Raw genomic sequence first — 11998 nt, 5'->3', positions numbered from 1 at the left:
GATTAATTAATGTATTTTGCAAATCAATGAAATATGTGGTAGAGGAAAGAAGGAATACAAAGCAACTGCAGATACCAGAGATCATGTGGAAGGAGGATGGAAAATGGCAGAGGTGGAAAAATAGAGGGAAAAATATAAATATATATGAAACAAAAAAATGGAGTATTATATGTTGAGGATAACATGTATGATTAAGCCAATATACAGTGTATTCTGGATGTGAAATCACATAGTGTATGCTGTGATTATGTTCAGTGAATGAATGTAGAAAAACTAAATTAATGAAAAAATACAAAAACTGATAAGTGTTCGTGAGGTTGTGGTGAAAGAGGAACTCTCCTGCATTGTTGGTTCAAGCATAAAATAGTCCAGCCACTGTGGAGATAATATGGAGTTTCCTCCAAGATTTAAAAATAGAACTTCCATATGATCCAGCAATTCCACTCCTAGGTATCTACCAAAAGGACAGTAGAATGATTAGTTGGACAAATATTTGAACATCTATGTTTATTGCATCATTATTCATGATTGCTAAGACATGGAACTAACTCTAATGTCCATGAACAGAGGAATGGATTGAAAAAATGTAGCAATGACCTGGTGAAATAGAATTCTATGACTTTTTAATAAAACAGCACTTATCTTCATCTATGGCTTGTTTTCCAGAATTAAGGATTTTTTTCTTCCCTTGAGTTGTTGACAGGTCCATGTACCTACTATTGGAACAGAATCCTAGCCTGTTTCCTGGCTTTAAGTCTTAATCAATGTTGTCTAAACATTTTTTGATTTTGATTTATTAAAGCTAAAACTGTGTTTCTTGATATTAAAAAATACTTAAAAATATATATTTAATGACCACAGTAAGCTATATAGCCTTAGCTAGATGCTACTTTATAGTATATTCATTGTACTCACTGAGTTTCATTCCTAAAGTCAAACATGTGTTCACAGATATGTATATATCAACTCAACTTAATATTGAAATAAGTTAGATTAATTAATGTATTTTGCGAATCAATAAAATATGTGGTAGAGGAAAGAAGGAATACAAAGCAACTGCAGATACCAGAGATCATGTCGAAGGAGGATGGAAAATGGCAGAGGTGGAAAAATAGAGGGAAAAATATAAATATATATGAAACAAAAAAATGGAGTATTATATGTTGAGGATAACATGTATGATTAAGCCAATATACAGTGTATTCTGGATGTGAAATCACATAGTGTATGCTGTGATTATGTTCAGTGAATGAATGTAGAAAAACTAAATTAATGAAAAAATACAAAAACTGATAAGTGTTCGTGAGGTTGTGGTGAAAGAGGAACTCTCCTGCATTGTTGGTTCAAGCATAAAATAAACCAGCCACTGTGGAGATAATATGGAGTTTCCTCCAAGATTTAAAAATAGAACTTCCATATGATCCAGCAATTCCACTCCTAGGTATCTACCAAAAGGACAGTAGAATGATTAGTTGGACAAATATTTGAACATCTATGTTTATTGCATCATTATTCATGATTGCTAAGACATGGAACTAACTCTAATGTCCATGAACAGAGGAATGGATTGAAAAAATGTAGCAAATATAGTCCATGGAATACTATTCAGCCATAAAAAACAAGACCCTGACATTTGATAAAAAGTAGATTAATATGGAAGATTTATTGCTGAGTGAAACAAGTCAGCCTATGAAAGTGAGACACTGTATGTCTCCATTTAACATATACCAACTGTCTTCACTCATAGCAACTGAAAGACTGCAGGGCAGAAAAGCATTGAAAATAGTTATGGACACTGGATATAGTGTGAAATGAGGGTGGGAGAGGGGAAGAGTGTAGGGATAGGTTGAGGGTTAGTATTAGGTTCAAGAGAAAAGTAGAGAAGTAAATTTGTAACATACAGAAATGGTTTATTACTTACTGGTGATAACATGTATAGTATTCTCAACTAGACTGGCCTGCAGTGTATTTCATGTTGGGTAAATTCTATCTACAAGCTAAATGATGTATAATAATTGAATGTATAAAAATAATAAAATTAATTAAAAATTAAAAATGATGCACAAATTGGAAACATATCCCATGTTTCTGCTTTAGAAACATTAATATAATCGAAACGTCAATTCCTTTTTTTTTTTTTTTTGGTTTTCGCTATAGGGTGCGTGTGCTCACCAGACAGACAGAGAGAGACATAGAGACAGAAAGTGAGAAATCACCCCCCCAGGGGGGATGGTCACACCACAATCCCTTCTCCTCCATTCTTCTCTCGGGATCTTGGGCATGCACGCACACGAGCCCAGCATGAGTTTTAAGCCACCGGGTCTGGGACTTGAATGGCAGTCAACTACGTGGGAGTCCAGCGACATAGCCATTATACTAACTGCTGGTCCTCAAAACGTCAATTCTATAGACCAGCAGATAACAATTATGTCGTTTTACTCCCATGCAGTCAAGTATGCGTCATGTCGTGGACATGGTGGCTTAAAACTCACACTGTGCACTTGTGCGTGCATCCCCAAAATCCCAAGAAGAGAACAGAGGGGAAGGGATTATGGAACAGCTATCATGACAGAGGTTGCTTTCTTGCTTCTGTCTCTCTCTCTCTCTCTGTCCCTCCAGCAAGTGCATGTGCCTTATATCAAAAAAATTAAAAAGAATAATAAAATGAATCTAAACCCCTATTCCTCACCATTAAAGAAAAAAATCAATGTAAAATGGATTAAATATCTAAACAAATGTAAAATCTCACAATGCACAATTTCTGGTGGAAAACACAGGGAAAACTCTTGGAGACTTTGGAGTAGGCATAAACTTCTTAAATAGGACACTGAAAGCACTGGCAATAATCCTTACACTAGACAATTGGGACTACATCTGGCTTAAAAGCTTCTGCACAGGAAAAGTAACAATAATTAAAGTGAAAAGACACCCCTTAGAATGGGATAATACATTTTCAAACTTCCTTGGATAAGAGACTAAGAACCAGAAAATGAGAGGAATTGAAGTAGCTTACCTGCAAATAAATAAATAAATCCAATTAAAAGGTGGGCAAATGAGCTAAACAGATAATTCTCCAAGGAAGGCATATGAACAGACAAAAAGCATATGAAAACATATTCAGCATCTCTTATCATATGGGAAATGCAAATCGAAACTACATGAGATAACACTTACCACCAGTTAGAACTGTTAAGTCTTTAAAATTAAAGAATAAGTGCTGGTCAGACTGAGTTGAAAAGGAAACTCTCCCACATTTGGTGGAAATGTAAATTAGTACAGTCATTGTAGATAACAATATGGAAGTTCCTCAAAAATCAACAAATTGAACTACCATACGGTCCAACAATTCCACTCCTACATAGCTAATCAAACAATAGGAAAACTGCCAGTTCCATTTCCTGTCACCTGGCCTGAAAGAAATACTGAAGCAGAGCCAGTCACTGGCCCCAGTCTCAGCTTTATCTCTAGCTTCAGCCCGACTTCCCCAACCCCAGAGACCCCCCCTGTTAGAAAGGACTGCCCCCAACTCTCCAGCAGAGCCCAGTCCCATCTCCTGTCCCCTGGCCTAAAAGGGTACTGAGGCAGGGCCAGTGACTGGCCCCAGCCCCAGTCCCAGCTCTGGCCCCAGCCAAGCTCCCCCAACCCCAGAGACCCCCTCTGTTTAAAAGGTAGGCAGCTTTTTTCTCTCTTATTCTTTTGTTTATTAATTTCCTACTTCTTCTTACCCCACAGGACAGCCCCCAGCTCTCCAACAGAGCTCAGTCCCATCTCCAGTCCCCTGGTGAAATCTCACTGTACTCTGGAACATGGCACATGGCTATTTCTTTATTCTATTTCATACTATTTTTTATTCCATCTTATACTGTCATCTGCTCCACGTCATGTACCAATCCAGAGAGACTAGACGGGTCTAGAATCACAGTTTTCAAATACTCTAGTATTGTGAGACCCCATGGGATCCTTTGTTTTACTCAATCACCTGCAAGAAAGGAGAAACAGCTCTTTGGACACCTGAATAGAGTGTCCACATAGCTAAATACAATAGAAGAGAGATTTTGGTACACACCAGTTCATAGCAAAAGGGAAGCACACTTGTTCCCAGTTGAAGAAACATTCTCCAAAAAGGTATCCAAAATTAATACATCTCCCAGTGGCTAGAAGTAGAAGAGACTCAGGTCTGAATAAACCAGGAAATATGTCTCCATCAAAAGAACACAGTAAAGGACCAACAGTTGGCGTAATGTCTACATCACAGGACTCCCATGTAGTCAACTGTGGTTCAAGTCCCAGACCCAGTGGCTTAAACTCATGCTGGGAAGATGTACGTGTGCGCCCAAGATCCTGAGAGGATAATGGAGGAGAAGGGATTGCGGCGTGACCATCCCCACTGGGTGACAATTTCTTGCTTTCTGTCTCTCTGTCTCTTTCTATCTTTCTGGCAAGGGCATGTACCCTATAGCAAAATCCTCTAAACACACACACGCACACACACACACACACACACACACACACACACAGTAACTTTCTTCATCTCTTGAAAAAAAATTGTCAGAGAAAGAATTTAGAACGTTCATGGTGACAAAACTTTAGAGCTGGAACAGAAAAGAGACAGTGAACTACAGGAGATTAGGTATTCCTTCCACAATATGAAAGAAGAAATGCACACAATAAGAAAGAATCAGATGGAATTATTAGACATAAAGTCTGTAATTCCAGAACTCAAAAACTCCCTCAAAAGTATTAAAAGCTTATTAAGTCATGCTGAATATCAAATCTCTGATGTAGAAGATAAAATCTCTGACCTGGGGGGGGGGAAACACCAAAAAAATAGAGAAAATTTTAAAAAATGAAGATAATATATGAGAACTACTGGATTCCATTAAACATCCAAACATCCCACTAACTAGTATCCCACAAGGTAAAGAAACTAATAAGTGTATGGAAAATCTATCCCATGAAATCCTGGAGAAAACTTCCTAAGTCTAGAGAAGCACTCACATAACCAGACCCAACAAATACAAAGGACCCCAAATAGAAACAACACAAGAAGAACTTCCCCAAGGCACATCTTAGCCATACTGGCCAAGACCACAGATAAAGACAAGGTAATAAAATTGCCAAGAGAGAAATGTTAAGTGACTTACAAAGGTCATCCCATGAGGCTAACAACAGACCTTTCAATGGAAAGAATACAAGAAAGAAAACAATGGGAAGACATATTGAAAATGTTAAAAGAGAGAAACAATTTCAACCAAGAGTATTATATCCAGCCAGACTATCCTTCACATAGGAAAAAAAAGATTAAAATCTTTTCTGACAAACAAAACCTGAAAGAATTTGCCAACACCAGACCAGATCTTCAAGAAACTCTGAATAAAGTCCTATTCCAGGAAAACTAAAGCATAAACAGTCAGATATAAGGGAATAAAAGGCAACCCAGACAATGGTCAACTTAAAGATATGGACAAATCTGGAAATATCAATAATAACATTGAATATTTAATGTATTAAATCAGTTTAATTGGCTAAATCTCTCCAATCAAGAGATACAGACTAGCTAAATGGATTTAAAAAAATGAAACTGGAAACACTCTATCTGTTGCCTACATAAAACACATCTCATGGATAAAGACAAACATAGACTAAAAATGAAGGGCTGGAAAACAGTATTCCACTCAAATGGGAACCAAAAAAGAGCTGGAGTGGTGATACTAATTCTGACAAAATAGGCTTTAAAACAAAAGCTGCTCAAAGAGACAAAGAAGGGCACTATATTGTAGTAAAAAGGTTAATCTATCCCGGAGATATAACACTTATAAATATCTGGGCATCTAACCTAGGAGCACCCAAATATGTGAATAAAAGACTGTTAGAGCTAAAAGAAGAGATAGACTGCAACAGCCTAATTGTTGGAGACCTCAACACCTCACTATCTACTCTGGCTATACCATCTAAACAAAATATAAAGAGATAGAGGATCTTAATGAAAGCATTAATCAAATGGACTTAGCCGACATCTATAGAACTTTCCAAACCAAAACCATGAGATACACTTTTTCTCACCACCGTATAGAAAATTTTTGAAGATTGACCACATGCAAGGGCACCACTCAAGCTTCTACAGATCCAAAGGAATAGAAACGATGTCCAGCATCTTCTCCAACCATGATGGAATCACACTTGATTTTAATTTCAAGAGAAATCCTCAAAAATACTCATATACATGGAAACTAAATAACCTACTCCTGAATTACTTCACAACTACTGAAGAAGTAAAGACTGAAATCAAAGAACATAAGTTTCCATAATCTTTGGAACACTACCAAAGCAGTAATAAGAGAAAAGTTCATAGCAATTATTGCACACCAGAAGAAGATGGAAAGAAAGCAAGTGGATCACCTAACATCATGCCTCAGAGAATTGGAAGAGCAACAGAAAAAAATCCAAAACATTCCAGGAGAAAGGAAAGAATAAAGATCCAAGCAGAAATAAATGAAACAGAAAATGAACTAACTATAGAGAAAATAAATGAAAGTAAAAACTGGTTTTTTGAAAAGATAAATAAAATTCACACACCACTAGTGAGACTTATTAAGAAGAGAGAAAGGAACCAAGTAAATCAAATATGCAATGAAGCAGGCAATATAACAGCAGGCATAATAGAAACACAAAACATCATGAGAGGATACTATTAACAACTATACACCAGCAAATAAAATCCGGATGAGATGAACAAATTTCTGGACTCATATAATCTACCATGATTGATTCAGGAGGATGTAGAAAGTCTGAATAGGCCCATAACAAGCTAGGAAATTGAATCAGTAAAAATAATCTCTCAACAAAGAAAAACCCTGGTCCTGAAGGCTTCATCTCTGAATTCTATAAAACTTTAAAGAAGAGAGAACTCCCATTCTGCTCAAGTTATTTCTAAAGGTCCAAAAAAGTGAAACTCTGCCTAATTCATTCTGTGAAGGCTCCATCACTCTTATCCTTAAAACAGAGATGAATAGGACAAGAAAGGAAAACTATAGACCAATATCTCTGATGAATATTGATGCAAAAATTCCCAGTAAGAAACTAGCAAATTGTATCCAACAACACATAAAAAGATTATACATCACGACAAGTAGGCTTTATCCAAGGGTGCAAGGTTGGTTTAACATATGTAAAACCATAAATGAAATACACCATATTAACAGAAAGAAAGAGAAAAATCATATGATGATATCAATTGATGCAGAACAAGCATTTGCTAAGATACAACATCTCTTCATGATCAAGACTCTCAGCAATATCAGCATAGAAGGATCATTTCTTTTTTTTGTTTTTTGGAGAGATTTTCTCTATAGGGCGTGTGTGCTCGCCAGACAGACAGAGAGAGACATAGAGACAGAAAGTGAGAAATCACCCCCCAGGGGTGATTCCACAATCCCTTCTCCTCCATTCTCCTCTTGGGATCTTGGGCACGCACGCACATGTGCCCGGCGTGAGTTTTAAGCCACCAGGTCCGGGATGCGAACCGTGGTCGACTATGTGAGAGTACAGCGACATAGCCATTACGCTCACTGCTGGTTCCCAGAAGGGTAATTTCTCAACACAATAAAAACCATCTATAAAAACTCATAACAAACATCATCCCAAATGGAGAAAAGCTGAAAGATTTTCTACTAAAAACGGGTACAAGAAAAGGCTGCCCACTTTCTCCACTCCTTTTTAATACAGTACTTGAAGTCCTTGCCAACACAATCAGAATAGAGAATAAAATAAAAGGCATTCAAATAGGAAAAGAAGAGATGACATGACTGTATAAAAGGAACATCCAAGTGTATCCATGAAAAAAGCTCTGGAAGTAATACTTGAATATAGTAAAGTTGCAGGATACAGAATCCACAAACAAATCTATCATATTTCTATATACAAACAGCAGGCAGACTGAGATAGAACTGAAAAAAGTAATTCCATTTACCATAACCACAAAAAGTATAAGATAACTAGGAATAAATCTAACCAAAGAAGTTAAAGACCTCCACGGGGATAACTATGAGAAGTTAAAAAAGGAAATTGAAAATTACACAAAAAAGTGGAAGGATTTGTCATGTTTCTGGATTGAAAGAATTAATATAATCAAAATAGCAATTTTACCCAAATTAATCTACATGTTTAACACAATCCTAATCAAAGTGCCAGAGAAATTCTTCACAGACCTAGAAAAGATAATCATACAATTAGGCTGGAATCATAAAAGGCCTCATAACTGCCAAAGCAATTCTGAACAAGAAGAGTAGAGTGGGTGCCATCTCACTCCCTAGCTCATAACAAAACTACAAAGCTGTGGTGATCAAAACAGCACGGTACTGACACAGAATCAGACAGGTGGACCAATGGAACAGAATTGAGTCCTCTGAAATAAACTCCCAAACACACAACCAACTTATTTTTGACAAAGGTTACCAGTCAATCCAGTAGGAAAAGGAAAACCTCTCTAGCAAATCGTGCTGGAAAAACTGGGTAACCCCCTGCAGAAAGATGAATCTAAACCCCAACCTCTCACCCTTGACAAAAATCAACTCAAAGTGGATCAAAGATCCATACCTAAGAAATCAAACTCCTGCTGGAAAAAAACTGAGGAAACCCAGGAAAGCATTAAGTTAGGCAAAGACTTCTCAAATAAGACCCCCAAAGCACAGTCCATAATTCCAAAAATAGACAAGTGGGACCAGGTAATAATACCCAAAATATACAGGTGAGATTACATCAGATTAAGAAGTTTCTGCACAACAAAGGACACCATAATTATTGTGAATCAACAATCCTCAGAATGGGAGAGAATTTTTGTTAACTGTGCCTCAGATATGGGATTGATAACTAGAATACACAGGGAACTCAAGAGGCTTACCATGAAGAAAATGATTAACTCACTCAATTAAAAAATGCAAAAATGAACTGAATAAACAACTCTCTAAGGAAGACATATGAACAGCCAAAAAGCATATGTAAAAATGCTCAACATCCCTCATTGTAAGGGAGATGCAGATCAAAACCACAATGAGATACCACCTAACCCCAGTCACAATGGGGGAGATTAAAAAAACAAATAATGATAAGTGCTAGAAGGGATGTGGTGAAAGGGGAATATTCCTACACTGTTGGTGGGAATGTAAATTGGTCCAGCCACTGTGGAGAATGATATGGAGGTTCCTCAAAGACCTTCAAATAGAACTACAATATGATCCATGAATTACACTCCTGGGTATCTACCCAAAAGACAGAAGAGCACTCAATCGAAAAAGTGCTTGCACAACTATTGTCATTGTAGCATTATCTGTGATTGCTAAGACTTGGAACCAACCCAAATGTCCACAAACAGATGAATGGATTGAAAAAATGTGTCACATATACTCCGTGAAATACTATTCATCCATAAAAAACCACAAGGCCCTGAAATTTGATAGAAAGTGGATGAATGTGGAAGATATGTTGCTGAGTGAAGCAAGTCAGGCTATGAAAGAGAAACATTGTATGTCTCCATTAACATATACTGACTGTCCATACTCTATGGTAGAGACTGAAAGAGACTGGAGAACATAAAAGATTAAAAATTGTAATGGACGCTAGAGACAAAGTGGAAAGAGAGTGTGGCAGGGAAAAAGTGTGGGAAAGGAAATTAGGGATAAAAATGAAGAGGTAAGACACTTGTGGGACACAGATAAGTTTTATTATCTGTTAACGAGGATTTGTATAATAGTCTAAATTGGGCTAGACTAAGGTGTAAATTATGCTGGGTAAAATCTCTTCACAATCAAAATGATGTATACCAATTTAATGTATGAATAATAATAAAAATATTTAAAAAGGAAAAATTAAAAAGAAGAAGTAAGTACAAGTGAAAAAGAAGAAGTTTCAGCGTGGTAAAAGACACAGTAATGTGTGAATCGACAGCCCTCAGAATGGGAAAATATTTTTGTAAACTATACATCAGGTAATGGACTGCTAACCAGAATACTCAAGGAACTGAAGCAGCTGTCCCAAAAAATGATGACCAACCCTATTAGAAGATGGGAGAATGAGCTGAAAAAAAACACGCTCTAAGGAAGACATACAAATAACCACAAGGAATATTAAAAAAAATACTCAACATTCCTCATTGTCAGGGAGGTACAGATCAAAACCACAATGAGATACCACCTAATCCCAGTCAGAATGCCTGGCTGACTGTGGTTTCTATCCTGGACCCTGTGGCTTGCTTTCTCACTTTCTTTCCCCCCCTCACTCTCCCCCCTTTCCTCCCTCTCTGATCAAATTAGAATAATAATGAGTAAAACAATATAAATAATTACACCTTTTTTGGGGGGTGGGGGGTAGAGGTTTTTGCTATAGGGCACATGTGCTCACCAGAAAGACAGGGACAGAGAGACAGAAAGAAAAATCACCCCCCGGGGGGATGGCCATACTGCAATCCCTTCTCCTCCATTCTCCTCTCTCTGGATTTTGGGCATGCACGCACATGCACCCGGCATAAGTTTAAGCCACCGGGTCTTGGACTCAAACCATGGTCGACTACATGGGAGTCCAGTGACATAGCTATTACACTAACTGCTGGTCCCAAGATCCTGGCTTTTTGACAAAAAGTGGAAGAATATGGAAGATTTACTGCTGAGTGAAGCAAGCCAGGCTATGAAGGAGAGACACTGTATGTCTCCACTTAATATACACCGAGTAGCCATACTCTATGGCTGAAACTAAATAACTAAAGGTAAAAGAAACATAGTAAATGGTTGTGAATACCAGATACTATATGGGAAGAGGGTGGGTGAAGTAGTAGATTATAAGGAAGGACATTAAGGAGAAAAACAGAGAGGCAATTGGGAACAGCAGTTAGTGTAATAGCTATGTCACTGGACTCCCATGTAGTCGACCATGGTTTGAGTCCAAGACCCGGTGGCTTAAACTCATGCTGGGCACGTGTGCGTGCGTGCCCAACATCCTGAGAGGAGAATGGAGAAGGGATTGCGGCATGGCTATCCCCCCTGGGGGAGGTTTTTCGCTTTCTGTCTCTCTGTCTCTCTCTGTCTTTCTGGTGAGCACACGTGCCATATAGCAAAAACCTCTCCAAAGAAAAAAAAACGCATCTGGGAGTCAGAAAGTGAGATGCCACCCTCTCCACTCTTCTTCGCAGGATGGCTTTGGCAATACAAGGTCTTTTATGATTCCAGACAAATTCCATGATTCTCTTTTCTAGATTGTGAAGAATGTCTCTTGTAGTTTTACAGGGATTGCATTAAATATGTAGATTAATTTGGGTAGGATTGCCATTTTAATTATACTAATTCTTTTAATCCAGGAACATTGGATGTCTTTCCACCTTTTTGTGTCCTTTTCAATTTTCTTTTTAAGATTTTCATAGTTTTCCATGTAGAAGTCTTCGATGTCTTTTGTTAGTTTTATTCCTAGGTACCTTATACTTCTTGTGGCTATGGTAAATGCAATTACTTTCTTCAGTTTTGTCTGTTTCTGCTTACTATTGTATATAGAAATGGTATAGATTTTTGTAAGTTAATTTTGTATCCTGCCACTTTACTGTATGCATTTATTACTTCAAGAAGTTTTTTCTTGGCTACTATGGGATCTTCTATGTATACAATTATGTCATCTGCAATCAGAGATAATTTCAAATCTTCCTTTTCTATTGGAATGCCTTTTATTTCCTTCTCTTTTCTGATAACGTTGACTAGGACTTCCAGTACTATATTGAATAGAAGTGGAGAAAGTGGGCAGCCTTGTCTTGTACTAGTTTTTAGTGGAAAAGCTTTCAGCTTTTCCCCATTCAGTAAAATGTTAGCTATTGGTTTTTTATATATTGCTTTTATTATGCTGAGAAACAATTCTTCTATGCTAATTTTCCTAAGAGTCTTAATCATAAAGAAATGTTGTATTTTGTCAAATGCTTTTCCCACATAGATTGAAATTATCATATGGTTTATATCTTTCTTTCTAT

The sequence above is a fragment of the Tupaia chinensis genome, unplaced genomic scaffold, assembly GCF_000334495.1.
Source record: "Tupaia chinensis unplaced genomic scaffold, TupChi_1.0 Scaffold141861_1, whole genome shotgun sequence".
In the NCBI taxonomy this organism is placed as follows: Eukaryota; Metazoa; Chordata; class Mammalia; order Scandentia; family Tupaiidae; genus Tupaia; species Tupaia belangeri.
Note: the sequence above shows the minus strand (reverse complement) of the source record.